The sequence below is a fragment of the Mauremys reevesii genome, linkage group 13 (assembly GCF_016161935.1).
Source record: "Mauremys reevesii isolate NIE-2019 linkage group 13, ASM1616193v1, whole genome shotgun sequence".
Lineage (NCBI taxonomy): Eukaryota > Metazoa > Chordata > Testudines > Geoemydidae > Mauremys > Mauremys reevesii.
The window spans coordinates 39,726,165-39,748,048 of NC_052635.1; the positions used below are offsets into that span (position 1 = coordinate 39,726,165).

Genomic DNA, 21,884 nt, shown 5'->3' on the forward strand with positions numbered 1-21,884 from the left:
AGTTGGGGGGTTATATTTTTCTGTCATTTTCTGCATATTTTCCAGTTATTTTCTTAGGGTCTGATCCAGCACCCACTGAGGTCAATAGGGGTCTTTTCTTCATGGCCTAAACCTGCGGGAGATTCAGTGTGGGCTGACACCTGCCCCAGAGCAGAACCCCATTGAAGACAGTGGGTCTCCATGTGGCATAGCACTCTGCACACATGAAGTCCATTACAGGAGCAGGCCTGAAACAGTCTAATCTCAGGGCCTGAGTCTGTGTGTGTGTTCAGTGTCTAACATAATAGAACCTTGACTGGGGCCTCTGGGAGCTATGATCATAATTTCTTTCCTATCCTCTGCTCCATATTCAGTAGCTACTAAGTCTAGGATTATATCCTGTAGCTAGGAGAGTTAAGAGAAATTTTACTAGCAAAATCCCTGGCATGGCTAGCAATAGCTCTCCCCACTAAATGCCACTGTTTCTCTGTATTGCTGACTCTGCCTATTGATGTACAATGCAGGCTTGATAACAGCTGTTTTAGCTTAATTGGATTTCTCTGAAGTTTATATTTTTCAGATTGTCCTTTTTGACTTGTATGAAGTTTGCATTTATAATGGTGGAAGACAAACACATTCACTTGACTTCAATTTGATTTTGGTATAACAGCTATGCAGATTTGCGGTACCAGCTTCCCAGGATTACAGAGGTTTTAAGGAGAGAATGAAATACGTAGAATAGATTCTCAGACATGGAAACTCAGAACAGATTTGCTAGGAATGGTCTTTCTGTCACAACTGCTCATTTGATTTTGTTGTGGCTATTCAACCATGCCGGAACGCTGGGAACTTAATTTCCAGCACGGACTAATACTAGAGTCTCTGCTATGCAGAGGCTGCTCCAGGCAAGAGACAAGGTGGCCTGATTCTTCATTCATACCAATTCTCCATTCACTTAGAACAGACTTCACTGGAATTCCTTCTGATTTACAGTGGTGCAAAGGAATGGAGAGTAAGGACCAAAGTCACTTCTCTAGATGACTAAAACCTCTGGACTCACGTGAAAGGTATAGCTGTAGGGAATCGAGCATCTTGTTGCACTGCACTCGCAAGTAGTGAACGAAAGCAAGAGTATCACCAACTGGGATTCCCTTATCATTAACGCATACTACACGGGTCCTGGAGAATGAACTATTTTACTGTGAATAACGGAGAATAGTCCAAAGCTGAATGGGCTGAGCTCTTGCAGGATACACAAACATTTAAATCTCAACTGAAAATAGTGACACTGCTACATCTCTGACAGCAGACAAAAATCAACCATTGCTTGAACCCTCAAACTAGCTGTTAATGTAACAGATGCTGAAGTGTAAGAAATGCTTATTTTCTTAAGGCAAACACAGGGTATGTGAGCTGCAGCTGTGAGGACTCATAACAAAAACGTACATTCTTCTTTGGTGCCATGGTGCACGTCTCCTATCATGTTCCAATCAGAAGCATCAGCTGCGATGAAGTGAAAGAAAACATGCCAGCAAGCCTTAGAAATCCTGAATACTGTCCCTGGATGGGCTTGTTTGTTTGTTTTTTTTAAATGTCATTCATTGAAATCTAGCCCAATTTTACCTTCCTGATCCCAGGAAGGTGTATACTTAAATATCAATATTTGATTAACCTACTGTTAAAAAAAATCCATACAAATATTGCTGCAGTATTCATACAGCAATGGATGCTGCATATACTCCAGTAGCTGTACTGTAATAACCCAGTGGTGTCCATGCCAAGTCCCCTTTGCATTCCACTCACTCTCTCCCAGCACTGTTCCCTGTAGGCTGACTTCTGCTATACAGGACAGCAGACAGTATTAGCAGGGAGCGGTGGAGAGACTGAGAGGCTGGTGGTGGCAGCCCAGCTGCTCCCCATGACCAGGTAGGTGGGCAACAGAACCCTACTGGAGAGTCTGGCACTGCTCCAAAGAGCGTCACCACACAGGTTAGAAATCAGGTAGTAAGCTACAACCGTAGGGTCCAGTAATGCAGTATATGAAAGTAGAAAAATGAAGGCAAAGCACCAGGCTTGCTATTAGCCAGACGGGAAGAACCTGTGGCCATGCAGTATCCTGGCCATGCAGTATCCTAGCCTGCTCCCATTTCCGTACATTGAGTCACATGGTAGATCAGATCTAGGCCGCAGCAAATATTACGATTACAAAAACAAAACACATTGCTGGACTCATGACCGAGGGAGGTGTGCAGCTGTCATGGCAGGTCAGTATTTGGGTCTTAAATATGTCCCTTGAACAACATATCAAGTCAGTACTTGGCCTGTTGGCAAACACAGCAGAAATGGGTTCTATATGGTGTGCATGGCTGAGGACAATGAGATTTCTTGGTCTCTCTGCGGTGCTCTCTGTACTAGGCAAAAGGCAGACACTCTTCAGAGTCAGAGGGCCAAATGCTACACCCCTTTTACCACACTGTTGACACAGGTGTAGCAGAGGGCAGAATTTGAGCCCTGATCTAGAAAGGTGGTTGGAAAGGCCCAGGGAATTACAACTCCTGAGCTCTGTTCCTTCTCAACCATTAACTGTGTGTCCTTGGCAAGCCACTAACCTCCATTCTCCAGTTTTTTTCATCTGTAAATGAGGACAAAAGCCTTGCCCGGGTGTTGATAAGCTGGATACATTGATAAAGGAGAGCTTGAAGACCCTCAGATGAAGAACTGAAGAGGGAAAAAAACACCTAGTTTTATGATGTGAAAAATCATGGACATAGGGAGGAAAAAGAACATCTAAGGCCGGGGTTGGTTCACGGGGCCAGTGTGTAGACCGAGCGTATAGCATGGACTGGGAAGCTATCTTCAGCCCCACTTTGCAGCAGCAGCCATTGTGGCTATCCCTGCTGTGAGTACAGGCAGAGAAAGGTCTGAGAAGGAATGGGTCTTGGAGGCACATTGGTTTCACTAGCAGGGGAACAAACTGCAGTTCCCTAACAACCGCGATGCTCATAACCAAGCTAGTGAGGCAGGTGCTGGAAAGTTCGATGGTGTGTATTTCTCTGAAAGGTCTAGATAATACTTAGTCCTGCCATGAGCGCAGGGGACTGGAATAGATGACCTCTCGGGGCCCCTTCCAGTCCTATGATTCTATAAGTACAGAGCTTAGAGGAGCTCTCTGCACCTGGCAGCTGGCAAGGAGTCTAGAGGCACTTTAACACCATTAGAATGTAAGGCTCCTGTACTTTGGCAGGGCTGGGTCAAACAACGTAAGGTTCCCTGTAGAGTTATGGGCCTAGATTCAATGTGACCTGCCTCCACCTGCCCCAAACTCCTCTGCCATGCAACCTTCAGCAGGCTGTGCCCTTTAGGGGCTGAGAGGGGAGGAGAATGGAAACAATGACGAGTCCAGAATTGGTGCACGTGTTTGTGGAGAGAATCAACGGAGTAGCAGAAGGAGATTTCCTGTTAAACAGTGGGAAGTCTCTGATGTGACCGCCCATGTCTGTGAGATTTCCACAGGGGCTCAAATCACTGTCCCAATAGAGCGGTCAGCAAGCATGACGCAGCTCACACCCAGTACCATGTAGCACCAGGAGTAATGAACTCACTAACATCAGTTGAGCACCCCCATGAGGGGGAGCTCTCTGCAGCTACGGCTTTGACAGCATTCTCTGAGCCATCCTTGCATTTGGGCCACTGCATTTTCCTTCCTCCACTCCCTCATCTCCCTTCTGTCTTCTCCTCTGATGGTTTTCCCCTTGCCAATGACACTTGCTCCTTTTCTGCTTCTCTATTTTCCTCCATTTCTCCATCACGCTCTGACACCTTCAGAGAACCAAGTCTATAAAGGGGAAGGTGGTAGGCCAGTACCTTCAACAATGGCAATGGGCTGTTGTTGCCTGGCTCCAGTCACATGACAACAGTCAGGGTTCCAAAAGATTATACTTGTCAGATGTCCGGGGCCAGCATGGGCTCCAGCGGCTATGACGGTGATACCCTAGTCAGTGTTGGCATCTCTAGAGCCTTGTTTCCATCTCACATTAAAGATTTCCCTGACCAAGACTCATGTGGCAGTGAGAAAGTGCCAAAGAGCTGTGATTAGCTTTGACCCACAACCAAATACAACATGAACCTGGCTTGGTGTCTAGGGTGTGTTTGGGTGTGGAGTGCCCAGGGGCTTTGAGTAGAGCTGAGAAAAATCTCTCACATACACACCCCTGCGTAGTTTTCAGTGTCTTGGTGCACCACGTATATTCTTGCTGTTTTATCGCTCTTACTAGTAGTGGTTTGGTCTCGATTCTTATTAATGTAATTTTTAGACTGATGATGTCTCTTTAAATTGTCAGAAACAGCCTCAGGACCTACTTTTATGACAGAAAGAGGCAAATCTAAGCACATTTGGGCTGACAGGAATGCACACAGTCTGGGGATTTTGTTGTTATCGATTATAATATTCTCATTATACAAGAAAGATTACGGAAGTGTGGGGTAGGTTTATTTTGTCTGACAAAGAAAGAAAGACTTAAAGGATTAGCCCTGATAACTTAGAATCATAGAATATCTGGGTTGGAAGGGACCTCACTGTTTACCCCCTTTTCCAGATCATTTATGTTGAACAGAACTAGGCCCAGTACAGATCCTTAGAGGATCCTACCATTTTCCTCTCTCCACTATGAAAACTGACCATTTATTCCTACCCTTTGTTTCCTATATTTTAGCCAGTTACTGATCCCTAAGAGGACCTTCCCTCTTATCCCATGACTGCTTATGTTGTTTAAGAGCCTTTGGTGAGGGACCTTGTCAAAGGCTTTCTGAAAGTCCAAATACACTATATGCACTGGATCACCCTTGTCCACATGTTTGTTAGCACCATCAAAGAAGTCTAATAGATTAGTGAAGCATGATTTCCCTTTACAAAAGGTACATTGACTTTTTCCCAACAAATCGTGTTCATCTATGTGTCTGATAATTCTGTTCTTTATTATAGTTTCAACCAGTTTGCCTGGTACTGAAGTTAGTCTTACTGGCCTGTAATTGCTAAGATCACCTCTGGAGCCTTTAAAAAAAAATCAGCATCACATTAGCTATCTGCCAGTCAGATGGTACTGAGACTGATTTAAGTGATAGATTACATATCGCGGTTAGTAGTTCTGCTATTTCATAAATTGTCAAATCCTGGGTCAAGAGTACAGAATGACTATTGATAGTAACAGAAACTGAGTCAATAGGTGGAGGGTGTGGTATTGCTCTTAAAATCCAGATGAAAAGTGATGACATTGTATCCTGGGATGCAGATTCCTCAAACAGATTGTCCTCTTCCTGGTTCTCATACTGCTAGAAAATCCTGCAGGGGAGTTCTGAACCCCAGACAACCAGTCAGGGAGGATACTATTACTTTATATCTACATAATGCAATGTTTATGTGGGTTACCACTCCCATTCCTTAGGCACAGCAATGAGAGAGAGAGCCTGCCAATCTCATAATGGAGAGGAGAACCTGTGCAAAATGTAGATATGAGTTTGTCCTCTACTTGTTTCTTACTGCATCTGTATTGAAAATATTTGATATATTCATCTGAAAGTGGTAGAAGAAAACAGCAACTCTTTGCCTGTGTTATTACATTGTGGCTCTCAATATAATCACCCATGAGGTATGCAATAAGTGATACCACATTAGCCTACATCTTATTACTGTAGTTATATCTGTAACAAATGCTTTAGAAAGACAACCAAGCATAATTTTTAGCCAGTTAATATTTAGCACAGGGGTGGGCAAACTTTTTGGCCCAAGGGCCACATCTGAGTGAGGAAATCGCATGCAGGGTCATGAATGTAGGGCTGGGGGTTGGGGTGCAGGAGGGAGTGCGGGGTGTGGGAGGGGGTGCGGTGTGCAGGAAGGAGCTCAGGGCAAGGGGTTGGGGCAGAGGAGGGTTGCAGGATGTACAAAGGGGCTCAGGGACGGGGGTTGGGGTGCAGGAGGGGGTGCACAGTGTGGAAGGGGGCTCAGGGCAGTGGTGCAGGGAGGGGGGGCAGAGGGCTCAGCATGCTGCCCTTGCCTGTGGGTACCTCCCCCAAAGCTCCCATTGGCCGCGGTTCCCCAGTCCCAGCCAATGGGAGCTTCAGGGGAGGTACCCACAGGCAAGGGCAGTGTGCGGAGCCCTCTGCCCCCACCCCCAGGGGCCACAGGGACATGGTGCCGGCCGCTTCCCGGAGTGGCATAGGGCCCACAGCGTCACAAGGGTGGCAATCCCGCAGGCCAGATCCAAAGCCCTGAGGGGCCAGATCCAGCCCGCGGGCCGTAGTTTGCCCACCCCAATTTAGCACCATGTACGATATATCTAGGAAGCCATGAGAATTAATTTCCAGCCAAGAATCTCAAAAGTACATTTTTGGTACTATATGCACAGCTGATGGCTCCTATTGCATTACAAATCCTTCTATTATGCCTTTAGAAAATTCAGATGACACTGCCTAACATTGCCTACTGTATATACTGCATAGGAAGGTCAATACTGAATAATACATTTACACTTAACATGGGAACAGAAGGGTTATTTGTTCATTTATTAAATCATGGGCAAATCTCCTAAATTCAGAGAACCAGCTTATGTAGCAGGAGAACATAGAAAGTTTATAGCTATATTGATTACATGGTTCTACAGTTTCCTACTGCAGCTGGGCTTTTTTCGGTTAGAGGAATGACTCACTGCAGGAAAGACAAGGGTTGTCAACGGCCAGAGAGATCTAGATGCCTTGTAGTGTGCAAAGTATCAATCCATTATATTCTGCTCTCATTTTATTAAAGTCCTTCATTTGCCCATGCACAATCAATTAAACCTCTGTAGAAATTCTTACTGTGTCCCTATTCCCTTTGCTGACAATAAAGGTATCTATCCTTGATTAAAACCACTGTAACAATTCAGTCCTTTTAAGGATCCAAAACAGATCATCCTCTACAAGCATCACCTAAGGCTTTGATGCTATCATTAAAATGTTCTCCAGTGGACTATGAGTGACCTCCTACAGTGCTCACTTCTTAGTCCTCTGTGATCCTATTCCAAATTAATAATTGCTACCAGCCAATCCAGATCAATCCCCCAAATTGTCTCACTTCTCAATATGCACTCATAACTGAACATACTGAGTCAGCCTGAGCTGGAGTGAAGTGAGTATTAAAAACTGGTATTGACCCATGATTATCTGAATCACACGAATTTTTTTTTTCTTAGGCCTGGTCTACACTGGGCGTGGGGGGTGGGAGGGGAGGGGAAATATATCTAAGTTATGCAACTTCAGCTATGTGAATAACGTAGCTGAGGTCAACGTACTTAGAGTCGACTGCTGCCACTCCCCCATCAACTCCGCCTGCGGTGGAGTACAGGAGTCGACGAGAGAGCACTCAGGGGTCGATTTATCACGTCTAGCCTAGATGCGAAAAATCGACCCCCACTGGGTCGATCGCTGCCCCCCGATCCGGCGGGTAGTGTAAACATACCCCCAAGAAAGTGGAAGGTTAACATTTCAGAGCATTATATGGTGATACAGCAAGGCAAGTCCCATCAATACCAATGACCATCTTGGTTTAGAAATGCATCCCAGGACACTGCTGAAGATGAATCCCTATAGTCCCTATAATCCCTATAGTCCTATAATCCCTATAGTCTCACTCCATCTACTGGGTCAACTTCTTCTCTTAGTTACACTGCTGCAATCCCACGGAACCAATATTGTGAAATACCCATGGGAAGCAAGTTTTGAATGTGTAAACATGAATCTTGCACTGGAAATCTAATTTAAAGGAGTTGTACTCAGCCCTTGAGGGAAACAAATACACCACTTGACGCATGTATTAAATCAGAGCTGCATTCAAGCTGTGTTGGCTGGCTACTGAAGTCACTTACGCAATCTACAGATCAAGCATTTGTAGCAGAAATAATCTGAAAAATGTTTTTCAACATAAATTCAAGAAAACTAAGCCGTTCATGGCATGGAACAACTTGCAAACAGAAAATAAGGCAAAATTCTGTCAAATAAATTACTCATTAGGAATTATTTGCGCAGTTGTAATGAAGAACAGTGTGTCCAACTAAAACTATGAATGCTTTAAAAATCCATGTACTATATATAAATGTTAACAAATCAATTTTAAATAGTCACATTAATAATTACTAATTGGCATTAAAACTGCCAATATTCATTTCCCTCCGGACTAAGCAAACAAAGACCACATTCGTGGCGCACCCCAGCTGAATCGTATAGCCATCAGTGAAGACTGTATTAAAACATTGCAAGGCAGCATCAGTCACAGGAACAAATTCTATTTAGCTTAAAAAAGAGATGCAAAAAATAGCTAATCAAAAAATGAGAACCCAGAAAGAAAACATTCTCTTTATACCTTTCATAATCCCAGTTTGACAGTTGTGCGTGGCAGCAGTTCTCAGGTACTATCTATTAGATCATTTTTAGCTCTACCTATTATCTGAGCTGGTCAGGGGAAAGAAAAAACCTAATGGGTATATTTTAAGATAAAAGCAAAAACATGAAAACACAGCATTTGGAATATGTGCTAACAACTGCATCAGTAACATTATGGGCTAATAACATTCACAACCAACCAACCAACACAGAGCCCGTATTCACAGCCTGATCCATTATGGCAGGAAGTGCCAGACTTAATGTATGCAGCTGTTGTTTAGTCTCAGTGGTAGGGTTGGAAGATTGGCAGTGGTGCAGCCAAGCCCCCAGTGATTCATTCTTCTGTCCAAATTATACTAGTTTCCACCAATCACAACATGCCAGTGGTACATTTTTATGTTTGAAACAGTAAAGTGTCCTATTGTGACAGCATTGCCAGTATTCAAACATTAAATGTCTGCCATCTGTGGAATCCAATGGGCCAGATCCTCAGCTGATGGAAATCAGTGAAGCTGTACTGAAGTTAGTGAGGTTATGTTGATTTACATAGGCTGGGATCTGGCTGGAACATGAGGAACATTTATTTTTTCAAATCTATTTTAACTGCTTACATTTGGGGAGAGGGAATGGGGGAGAGAAGTCAGCGTGTTGTAATATTAATTGTTTCATGTTATATTTAAACTGAGCTGAAAGGCCTATCTACCTCCCCATATTTAGAAATGAAATCTTGGTTTTGTTACTAAAAGACGACGACTTGGAAAATCATGCACCATAAACACAAATGGAGTGGTATGCAGGAAGGCTGCTAGCCCGTTACCTTTACAGAGGGCCATTAATTGTGTTCTGAAAATAACCGGGACTGCATCCATACCTGGGTTTGCTGGTACAACCATTATCTCCTGCTGCATTGTGGGATACTAGGGTGGTCTCCTGCAGTTAGTGCTTGTTAGTACAAGCTCCTGGGGAGCAGGGAGTGCCCATGTCAAAAACAAAACACTAGTTACAATTGATTGAGCCAGATGCTCAGCTGCTGTAAATCAGAGTTGACATCACCAACATGATGCCAATACACACCAATCAAGGATCTGGCCCATTAGTCCCAAAGTCAAGATTTATTTATGGTGGGACTACTTCAGTTGTTTAGGCGTTATAGAAACAGTACCTGATGCAACAAAACCACAAGTTGTGCCAGAGAAAAATCCAGTTTTCCTTCTTGAGCTATAGGCTGTTTTGCTGATGAACATATTGAAGCATTTATTTTTACTTTGAATTTAAAGTGAATATGGATTGTTCAAAAGCATTATGTAAAGCTTCTACTGCACACCTTCATCAGTGGCATTTTGCTTCTCCCTAAACTTTAAGGCCTAAAGGGATATGTTAAGGAATGAAAAATCAAAGGCTACATGAAGAATTGTAATTATCTCTCGAAGACTGATGAAAATATGACTTTGATTTAGAATAAATTACTAATACGAGCACATCATTGTTATTAACTAATTAGTTCTTAATGGAGAGTTACAGAAAATATCATATGCATTTAGAATGCGTCACTCCTAACAATTACATGAAACATTGACAAAATATTTTTTTATAAAAAAATAAGTTACCCCATCAAACACAAACTTTAATAATTTACTTTGACATTTTAATTTTCTACTTGTTAAAGGGAGCAAGTGACAACCCGGGCTAGAACCAGGTGCAGTGAAGAGTCTTCCAAAAGCCCAACTAATCCACTCATTAGAACTACATCCTTGGGCGTCTCCAAATTGGAGTTACTAGTTGTACCAGATTATGGAGTGGTTTTGTACGGTGGACAAATGTTCACTCAGGTCTACAGTAGAGATCACACTCACTGTCACATTTGATTGATCAGATTTCAAACCTCCAAGAAGTGAAAGCCTAGCAACATCGGTCACTTAACTCATTGTGCTACCTAGCCCCCTCGGAAGCCAAACGACACTGCAGCACATATTTCTGTGGTCTTTCTAGAGCACCAGTGTCCATAAGGAGCACCTGAACCAGTGTCGGACATTACTACTGGTGTTTTAACAAAGGCTGCATACTCCCCACAGTTAGGTGTGTAGGAGTTAGAGAGAGAGAGACACACACACACAGACAGACAGACTAACTAGTGGGGAAGGTTCAACCAGAGCCCTACACCTTGTGTTCATAATTGGGTTGCTCTGCTGACTCCATGCTTGTGATTGCGGGGGTCCTGGACAGGGGGGGCGTTGTGTGTGGGGGGCATGCAGCAGCAGGCATGGGGGGGCATGCAGGGTCATGTGCCCCCCCCCACCCCAGATTTGCTGCTTGGCTTATACTGAGCAAGATCACACGGACCGAGAATGCTCAGTAACACTGCTGAAGCCAGCTTCCCTCACTCTGCCCCCTCACTATCGGCAGACATGGATCATCTCTGGTTCTGTTCCACATCTTTTAGAATAGAATCATAGGAATGGAAGGGAGCTTGCGAGGTCATCTAGTCCAGTCCCCTGCACTCATGGCAGGACTAAGTTTTATCTAGACCATTCCTGACAGGTGTTTGTCTAACCTGCTCTTAAAAACCTCCAGTGATGGAGATTCCACAACCTCCCTAGGCAATTTATTCCAGTGCTTAACCACCCTGACAGTTAGGAAGTTTTTCCTCATGTCCAACCTAAACCTCCCTGGCTGCAATTTAAGCCCATTACTTCTTGTCCTATCCTCAGAGATTAAGAACAACAATTTTTCTCCCTCCGCCTTGTAACAACCTTTTACATACTTGAAAACTGTTATGTACCCTCTCAGCCTTCTCTTTTCCAGACAAAACAAACCCAGTTTTTTCAATCTTCCCTCATAGGTCATGTTTTCTAGACCTTTAATAATTTTTGTTGCTCTTCTATGGACTCTCTCCAATTTGTCCACATCTTTCCTGATACGTGGTGCCCAAAACTGGACACAATACTCCAGTTGAGGCCTAATCAGTGCAGAATAGAGTGGAAATATTACTTCTTGTATCTTTCTTACAACACTCCTGCTAATACATCCCAGAATGATGTTCGCTTTTTTTGCAACAACATTACACTGTTGACTCATATTTAGCTTGTGGTCCACTATGACCACCAAATCCTTTTATCCTATCCTCCAACGCACCTGTAACCTCTCCCAGCTTTATATCACCTGAAAACTTTATAAGTGTGTACTCTATGCCACTATCTAAATCATTGATGAAGATATTGAACAGAACCGGACCCAGAACTGATCCCTGCGGAACCTCGCTTGTTATGTCCTTCCAGCATGACTGTGAACCACTTATAACTACTCTCTGGGAATGGTTTTCCAACCAGTTTTGCACCCACCTTATAGTAGCTCCATCTAGGTTGCGTTTACTTTGGCCACTAGTCCTCCATCTTTTCTAATGGTGGGAAGCCTATTTCGTATGGACTGGACAGTGTTAATTAAGCCACAATGATAGGATCAGGCCCAGAATCAGATTTCTGTTTTTAAAACATTTTAGGATAGAAAGATTCAGGCAACAATATAATCTTCAACCTGTTTTCATCTCACAGCCCCTAAGAGCCGCACACATGCAGTGTTTTGCATATAGCATCAAAGAATTCAAAGGGCCTGATTATCAGCTCATGCAAATTGGCGTCTCACATCACTGGAGGGGCACCTGTTTACACCAACTGAGGATCTGGCCCCAAACTTCCAAGGAAAGCTTATGTAACCTGTTTATATAGTTGAGAATAAGATTTTTTGAAGAGAACGGAGACAGTTTGAGCATCCCCCACGCCTAAAAGTGAACCAAAATAGAATGGTCTTGAAATAGCAATGTAGTCGCAAGCTTAGGCTCTCACAGTGAAAGACTCCCAGGCTGAAACTCCTCCGTGTGAAGTGCTACGTCAGTTTGATCATTTAGGAAATAAGTCTATGTTTTACTTTTCTAACTGCGGGATGGACAGCTCTATTTTTGCAACATTTTTAGAAAACCTGAGGTCATGTGAGTTTCATATGTGAGGCTGCACATTAAGAGCCACCTTCACCTAAATGAGAAGGTATTCAGGGCACAAGCTAACCTCACTGCAGTGATCACACTTCTCCTGGAGTCCTCTACCCACCCAACCCTATTATTTTAGGGTCTCCAGAGAAGCTGTGCATTGGGCTGATGGTATAAGGTTTTATGCTGTGGCTTCCAAAGCTTTCTTAGCCAGTGGCTGCTACAGGTCATTTCTGTCAATATTCCCCCTTTGCCTCAAGATACCACTCCTGTACAAATCCAGCACTATTTGGCATGGCATTTGACAGGTCATATTGCACCTCATTTGTCACTTTTCACATACGGAAAATGCATAAAGATGTGGGTCCCTCGTATATTGCTCTTCACTCTAATTGAGATGCATTGATTTGGGTCAAAAATCTATGAACACCCACTTACTAGTCCCTCCCCGAGAATGGGTAGCTAGGGAATAGGCAAAGGGAAGTGGAAACAAGCCAAGGTTCTGCCCCCCACAACGCACTGACCAGTGCATCTGTGCCATCACAGACATGTTGTAATTTGCTGCCATTGTAGGCCAGCCACAAATTACTATCCCCAATCCCACAAAGCAAGAGGGAGCAAAGAGAGAGCTGTGCTTTGGCGGGATGTTTAAGGCCTCTTCCGGGGTGGTGCAGCATCAAGCCTAGAGGCACAATCTAGCCTAAAGTTTGTATACATTCATATTCCAAGGAATAATTCAAATAGTCATTTAGGGTCCAATTCTGCCACCCTTTCTCCTGCCAAGTATTACCTTTACTAGGCACACACTCCTGTTGTAGTGAGGCACTGCTACTGTCATTACAGCTGAATGTAGCTCAAAGAATGTACATCTTGTATTGCATTGCATTGAAGTATTGTATTCCCTTTGAAAGGGGAGTTTGATGTGCGTACACAATTTAGGCTATAATCTAATATCTGTAAAGTCTCCCACAATACAATTGTTTTGTTCCACCAATAGTTACCCACTTCCAAATTATGAAAAGCATTGCCTTGTTAATCAAGTTAAAGACCGTATGATTCTGAGCTGGCCTTGGTGCTGAATATAGGTCCATTCATTTATTAAAGGGTAGCATAAAACACTGTCAGGCCCTCTCAGTATGAACTGAAGGAGACACCTACGTTAGTTGTCATATTATGTTGATAAATTTCAATCTTATTACCCAATAAGTCCAATTCCACACTGCAAAATCTCGCTGGGATTTTTGTGTGAGGGCTCCAAGAAGCATCACTATGCAACAAATTATAAAAAGCATGATAGTGGGGAAAACTGGACAATTTCTGTCAACCTGGCTTGGATGTATCTGTACACTTATTTTAGAATCAGTCTATCACACATAATTGCAATAATTCTCACAGCTTTTAATTCTCATCGCAATTGCAATATGTTTCACAGACTACATCCCATGAAACAAAATAATAATTTCCTATGCTCAGTTGTACAGTGATCTACATTGTGGCCCAGATTTTCACAACTGCATGCATATGAATTCAAGCACCAACTGATTTCTAACTGGTTGTTTTCTTGCTATATCACTACAGTTCCATGTGAAACATGCAGTAAAAAAAAAAAAAATTGGAGATATACCAATCTCCTAGAACTGGAAGGGACCTTGAAAGGTCATCAAGTCCAGCCCCCTGCCTTCACTAGCAGGACCAATTTTTGCCCCAGATCCCTAAGTGGCCCCCTCAAGGATTGAACTCACAACCCTGAGTTTAGCAGGCCAATGCTCAAACCACTGAGCTATCCCTCCCCTAAACTAAGTAAATGCACATGTGCATTTTGCACACAAATGAGGGCCATTTTTTACATATGTACATACAAAAAAATCCTCCTCCTGCTAAAGTCAAAGGCAGTTGTATAAAGCCCTGTGCTGGACAGGTAACAAAGGAAGCCTCAAGGGTGCTATAAATTATACCAGCTGTAGTAGAGGCTATTAGAAATAAGGAGCTTCTTGCACAATTTTGAAGGATAGAGGAGAAATACAGCATTATAACAGTTAAACCCTAACCTTTCAGGTACAATGATACAAATCCACCCCAAGAAGCTGGTTAAAGCATATTGTTGGTCACCAGGCACTGAAAATCATTACTGTTCTGTATGTGTTCAGATTATTCCTGGCATTCAGACAAAATGGATCTGGTTTTGCTATTTCTTGGTTTACACAAGTTATTCTACCAGACTTAAATGAATATTTGATAATACATGGACTTTCAACCTTTTCAAACTTAGGTCAAGTGGGATTTCTTTGTGTGCTTGAATGTTTCTGCTTGAAGGTCAAAAGCATACATCTGGGATATCTGTCAAAATATAGATGAATAATTGATGGATGAGGATATACATTTTATTTGTATGGGTTACATAAAGAGATGCAAAGATTCCTAGTAAGGGAATTGAGATTCTGATTTTGAATGAGAATGCAATGATTGGAGTAACAGATAAAAAGATGGAATTATGTCTTGTACAGTAGTTTGGTTATTTTCCAACCCTCATAACTTCTCTTTATTCTCTCAAAATAACTAAAGGCTTGCTGCTGCTTTTGTTGAAGTCGATGATAGTAATATAAAGCCTTTGCTTTATTACAGAACATAAGAATTACTTGCATGTAGTTAATTTAGGGCTAGTTTTGTTCCACCCTTTCTCATATTAAGTAGTGCCTTATTCAGTAATCCCACTAAATCAGTGGAACTATATGCAGAGCAAGATACAACTCAATGTAAGCAAGGCTGGCAGAATCTGACCCTTCTATTAATTACAGCCCCCTCCTCCAAAAACACCTGTGTTAGAAAAACATTAAGGTTGCAAAGTCAAGTTCTCAAAAGTGAAGAAATGACACAATTAAGGCTGCCTGTACAACCTTAATTTGCCCCTTTGTATGTATGCATTATGACAGTCTGATTATATGATCACATATTTCCTCTCACCCCCCAAACCCAGATCCCTTCTAAATTCTGGGGCAATCTGTGAACTATAGCATTCACAGCATGTAGCTATTGCTAATACCTTACTTCTTGCCCATTGTATTCATTTTGGATTATAGAAGTGACTGATAGAAAATCAAATCTGTGACATTGTTTGCAGACAAGATTACTGGGCCTTATTGTCTCTCACTTACACCAGAGAAGAGTTAGGTGCGACTCCACTTAACAGTGCACCATAATGGAAATATGGCATGAAAGAGTGGTTGCATTATGAAGAACAAGCCAGTGAATGGAATGGATAATAGGCTATTATTTAAATAGGTACTTTAGAAATGTCAAAGACAGACAGAGGAAGAATGTTGTGCCTTAGAATCTGAGCATACTGTGGAGTTTTGAGGGCTTGGAGTGACATTTAAGCACCATCCTCTGTCCCCTTGCCTCCAAAGGTAATATGAAAAGGTTCTCACATCCGCTATTGGGTTTAATTAGTTTAATGGGAGTTTTGCATGAGTGCAGAATGAAGGGTTTGGAATTATGAAGCATGCTAACACTATAAACAATTTTTGACTGCCATGTTGGATGATACACAAACCCCAATCTTTTGACATTTTTTATTTTCTCCTTCTTATGGTGATTGTTAAGCCTGGAGAAGAGTCTTCGTGATTAAGTTGCCTAATGACCACGTTAGTGATCCACTGCAATTGCCTACAAGTATAGCAAATTTGTAAGACATACCAGAAGATAAGAAAGCCAAGAAGAAACAAGCATTATTGAAAAAGTGAGGCGATAGGGGGTTTTATTAAAAAAAACAACAACCCACAAATTCTAGCTAGATAAGAAGAGATCAAGGGGCGGGGCCATGTGATTTGTGTACAGTCCTTTAAGATGTTTTCAGGAATACATTGGTGAAATATCAGAGTTACATCTGATCCCCTTTTCTGCTAACTACTATATAATTTTTTTCTAATTTGGAATGAATAAGTGTTCATTACTGAAGTAGCTAACATAACAGTTCAAGCACTAAAAGTGCACCCAAATGAAAAAGCTTCTGGAAAACAGAAATGTCTCTTCAAGTCGGTGACAATCGGAGAACAAAGCTTTTTTTTATTCTGCAGTCTAAGAGTAATCTCATAGATAACTACCAATTTTATGGGCTAAAGGAGTAATTGTTCCAGTCTTCATTAATATGCCTCTTTATTCAGGCATTCATTGAACCAATAGAAGAAAAAAGTCATAATTAAATCAAAAAACCATTTAAAAGTAAAGTAGTTAAGAAATGCTGAATAAGTTATAGGTATTTCTTTGTCATTTTTGAGGGATTTCTCAAATGCCAAATTTTCCTTAGCCTTAATATGTTTTTTAAAAGTACTGCTTTCTATTTTAGGCATTCTAAAGGTGTATTTTATTGTAAAAAGATGGTACTCAAACATTGTACACACACATCTGATGGCACATGCACCGTTTTGCTTCTAAACAATCTGTACTGGCAGATGCCAAATCAGGCAGTTGGGAAACTCCTCAAAAAAAAAAAACCACCCCAAAAACCAAACACACCCCTGCAAATCAGGCCTCTGAGCATCTAAACTGGGTGCATACTCACAACAAGTTTGTGCAAAAGAGTGTAAGATCTGAGACTGAGGCTGATTCCATATCTCTAGAATGTGGCATGTGACTGCAAATTAACTAGAGTAGTTAACTTTCATAACCTGACCTTACTTTCTATTTAAGAACCTTTTTTTCTATTGCTTGTTCTTTGGTGTAGTTGTGAGGAACACTGTTTGACTTCAATGGAGGTTCAGACATTTGCACCAGCAACAGCTCTGACTGTTTACACCTTAGATACAATCCAAAGAAACATCCCGTCTGCCAAAAGATTTGCCTCAGGTGTCCAACCCAGAAATCCTTTAGCAGAGTAGGTGCCCATCCCCAAGTGAAAAGTTTACATGAAGGATATTTGTTTCCTGGCACTTTAGTAAACTCACTCAAAATATATTTGCACAGAACATCTAAGCAAAAACTTTACTCCCCAGTACTGAAAAGTTCCTTTGTAAGAAAGAAAAGCCATAACATATCAGGGGATTTCAGCTTATTAAGATCTTTTAGGGAATGAACTTGCTTTAGCAATGATTTATCCCATTTAATGTAAATTGCCAGAGGTACTGTAAAGATGGAACCGCATACAGTGGACAGTTCTAAATCTCCTGCAAAAGCCAAAACTAAAAAGCCCGGTTTCTGTTAATGGTGGAAATTTCGATTTTATTTAAATTTGCTATCATGGAAAACCTGACACTAAACTAGTCCAAATCATTTTGGGGTTTTCCTCATCACCAGCAGCAGGTGCTCAAAAAATTAGCAAAGCAGTTGAGCACATAGAGGAGTCCTACTGATTTTAATGAGACTACTGACATGATTAAAAACAAGCATATGCTTAAGCACTTTGCTGCGTCGGGGTCTTCGTTGCCCAAATACAGATAGGGGTGCTTAAACTTCAGGCAACTACATTTGAAAACTGGGCCTTCACATTCCATGTGATTTCTCAAGACAGATCAGTATGAGAGAGAAAGCTATGTGCATATTACACATAGAAGGAGGGACAAATAGAGATATATAACTACATTTTAATAAGACTATTTACAAATATTTTGGAAGATGGCCAATATCTTAAATATATTTTAACAGAACACATACTTTTCACTTGCACATCCTGGGAGTAGCAGCATTCTCTTCTACCTGTCTTTCCACTATCCCCTGCCTTAGTGAATCACCCACTATTATAGAATCATGGAATCTCAGGGTTGGAAGGGACCTCAGGAGGTCATCTAGTCCAACCCCCTACTCAAAGCAGGACCAATCCCCAGACCTCTAAATGGCCCCCTCAAGGATTGAACTCACAACCCTGGGTTTAGCAGGCCAATGCTCAAACCACTGAACTAACCCTCCCCTCATTATGACCTGAGGCTCAACCACCAGGCCAGTTGCAGCCTCCCTCCATTCAGGAATTGTCCATTTGTCAGCCAGCTCTACAAGGAGAGGAGCCTTGTAAAATGGCTCTCCAGCCTTCTTTCCCTGAGATCCATAACAAAGCAGGAAGCCCTAAACTCAGTAGTATGTGCTTGGGAGATTAGAACAGAGAGTATTTCCTGAGTAGCAAGTTAGATCAATGGCCTGAAAGAAGTGGCAATTGATAACCTGAACAACAAGATTATCTCTTCACATGAACAAGCTGTGAAATAAAGGAGAAGGCTCATATTCAAAAGCACACAGCTTCTTTGAAATTGCCTGGGGAAAAAAAATATCTGTCATTGCATTTATTCCTCAAAGAACTTTATTTCTTCTATGGAAGAATATTAAAGTTGTATTAACAAAAACAAAAAACCTATGACCATACTAAAAATGAAACTCCCATGTTTCAGTGTAAGCTACACCTATTTGGGAGCGGGGGGTGGGTGGGGAGGGGATTAGGTGTGTAAAGATGCAAAGATCATACCTGAAAAATACAAGTGTCCTCTACTGGGCATCACCTTTGTGTAACAGTCACTTCTTAACGCATGGTCCAAAGCCGATTGAAGTCCATGGAAACTCCAGCTGACATCAAAGGGCTTTGTACCACGCTGCTCTTTAGTGGCACTCCCAGGGAGTAAGACGCAGGCTGTTTATTAATGGATTTGTTCAAGTAGTTGGGGTTTATGGTTCTGAAATGGATAGAATCTGCGATGGCCATTGATCTGAGGTGTCTGCAGCTATTTGGCTGCGGCTTGTTATACGTGCATGTTCCTTGCATGCCCCCAAAAAGTAGTTAACCAATATTTGCATCATCCATGTGATCCTTGCAGTTTTACCAGAATGGGTGATTTGTCAGTATCAAAGTGGTCAATCGGCCTGTACATCAGAGGTGGGCAAACTATGGCCCGTGGGCCACATCCGGCCTGCGGAACTGCCCTGCTCAGCCCCCAAGCTCCTGGGCCAGGAGGCTAGCCCCCGGCCCCTCCCCTGCTGTCCCCCCCCGCCGCCTCAACTCGCTCGCTCCGCTGCCAGCGCAATGCTCTGGATGGCAGGGCTGCGAGTTCCTGGGGCAACGCAGCTGCAGAGCCAGGCCTGACCTGGTGCTCTGTGCTGTGTGGTGGCGGCAGCGGTGTGGCCTGGCTCCAGCCAGGCGGAGCGGCTGTAGTGCCACCGGCGCTCCAGTAAGGGAGCATGGAGCAGGGGGGTTAAATAGAGGGCAGGGGAGTTCGGAGTGGTGGTCAGGGAGCAGGGGTTCAGATAGGGGTTGGGGCGGTCGGGGCGAACAGAGGGTTGAATGGGGGCAGGGGTCCCGGGGGCAGTCAGGAAGGAGGGGGGTTGGATGGGGGGGCAGTCAGGGGTAGGGGTTCCGGGAGCAGTCAGGGGACAGGAAGACGGGGTAGTTGAATGGGGGCAGTGGTCCTGGGGGGACTGTCAGGAATGAGAGGAGGGGTTGGATGGGGCAGCGGGGGTCCGGGGACGGTCAGGGGACAGGGAGAGAGGGTGTGCGGATGGGACGGGGGTTTGGGGGGGGGGCGCCAGGGAACGGGGAGGGTTGGATGGGGCAGGAGTCCCAGGACGGGGCAGATAGGAGGTGGGGGCTGGGCCACGACCCCCTCCCACAACCGGCCCTCCATACAATTTACGAAACCTGATGCGGCCAAAAAGGCCAAAAAGTTTGCCTGCCCCTGCTGTACACAGTCACTGACCAATGGGACAGTTTTCATTGTCACTAAGTTACTATGGACAACAAAAGGAGGAAGCTTTAGAAAAGGCACCAAGGACTGGGAAGAACCTTGGAAAAATTTACATGTTTAGCTAGACAAGGGCCTACGAACACCTATCTCACAGCGAGCATAATGACGGGTTTATTTTAGGCCTGGGATAAAAGAGCACCTAAGTAACTTAGACACTTAGCAAATTTTATTCTTAGACTTTGGAAATGCATTTAGATTAATAAGCCCAGTGTGCTAATCTGCTTGAGCTGTCTTGCAATTTCTTGTTGCTGTAAATTGCAGATCTTTTCCAGAACTGTTTGACGTACTACATTTTGATTATTACATATAATTGGTGAAATATGTTCACAGTCTATTGAACTTGATGCTAAAAAATATTTAGGATTCTTCCTTTGTAAAAAAAAAATCAAAGAAATGTACAGATTGTGGTATAGAAAACAGATACTTTCCTCTCTCACTTTGACAGATGCCAGTAGTGGAGGATACTGTGTAGAGCTGGTCAGAAAGTGTGCCTGCTCCCCCCAACCCCCACCGAAGACAAATTTCTACAAAAACTAAAAAAAAAAAAAATTGTTTTCAAAGTTTTCCATGGAAATTTAATCTTTTAGTTGAAAAGAATCTAGCTCAAAGATTATTTAGACTGTAAAGGAAATCAGTCCAAACGTGGCAAGGAGGAGTTATGAAAATGTCTTGCTTGTGCTTTTTCAGCCTGTATTGATAGTGTTTGTTGATCTGGGGGTTAACAAAATTTACCCAAGATATTTTTAACTCATTTTCCCCACCATAATTTATGCTCTTCCAAGTGTCCCACCTTGTATATAGGGGGTTTTAAAGTGGAAAAAAAAAGTCATCTTCAATACATGGCGCAAGTATCCAATATTTCCTCTCCACTAACACACTCAAGAGAAAGGTGCTCATTATTAGAACAAGGTCTTTTGTGGACAGTCTGTAGGGAGCTGGAGCAGCTGGCAGAATTAGATGTCAGCAGAGAAACATGAATATTGATTAATCCCATAAAGTGCACAAGAATTCCTGTATCTCTCTCTCTGGCTGATTCTGTATCAACACCTTGCAAGCACACACACCATCGAACCAGAAGGTTGTGGTTTTACCCATTTGTACTTATTTTCTGTGTTGGAGCAGTAGAAAGAACAGAGCAGGTCAGCGGTTGTGGTTTCAGGTCTGCATTTGCCCTAGTGCAGGAAAGAAGCAGTGATTTTAAATTTAGACGGTAATAATACATTCCCAGTGACAAAACAATGTACAAAACTGTTCTGGTATATTGCTTGCTTGAAGTACAGAGCTGTGCAGCTGTTCAGAGGGCGTCTTCCTTTTTTTCTGCTTCTTTGCTCTAATGCTGGAGCATCTGCTTTTCCAAAACATTTTAATGCCGAGTCCCCCTAACGAAGGCATTTAAAATTGGAAGAGGAAAGCACAGCTTTGTTTGCCTACATTGCAGGGAGCTTGTGAAGCTCGCATGGGGAGTATGATCAAATTTAAGTATTCTAGGGGAAAAAAAGCAAGCACGACGCCTTGAGCAGGCTTTCACTACTGTAATTTAGGTTGGAATCCTTTCAAACAGTGGCTGCAGCAGTTTGCTGACAGTGCTATAAAACAAAATTGCCTAGGGAGAAGGGAATCACGGGTTTAATGTGGGAGCTGAGTAACCGCTACTGTGGGGTTGACAGAGGCATCTTAGTGAGCTATAATATACGTAGGGAGTATGGTTTCAGCACTAAGATGGTTCTGGGCCTTTCAATACCCTCCTTTTCTTCTTCAACGTCTCCAGTTAAAAAGCTTTGTGGAATAAACAGTGACTTTCA

At 42.8% G+C, this 21,884-nt stretch overlaps 1 protein-coding gene across 21 annotated transcripts in view; it reads left to right on the plus strand.

Annotated features, from left to right (window-relative positions):
- Positions 1-21,884, plus strand: part of PHACTR3 (phosphatase and actin regulator 3) — a 150,597-nt gene that overhangs the window by 15,572 nt on the left and 113,141 nt on the right. Inside the window, exon 1 of one of the 21 annotated variants that reach the window (XM_039499311.1) lies at positions 881-1,348. The exons of the other annotated variants lie outside the window; for them this stretch is intronic. The gene's annotated coding sequence lies outside the window, so the exon portion shown is untranslated. Of the gene's footprint in view, positions 1-880; positions 1,349-21,884 lie in introns of those variants that run through there. 21 annotated transcript variants of the gene reach the window in all.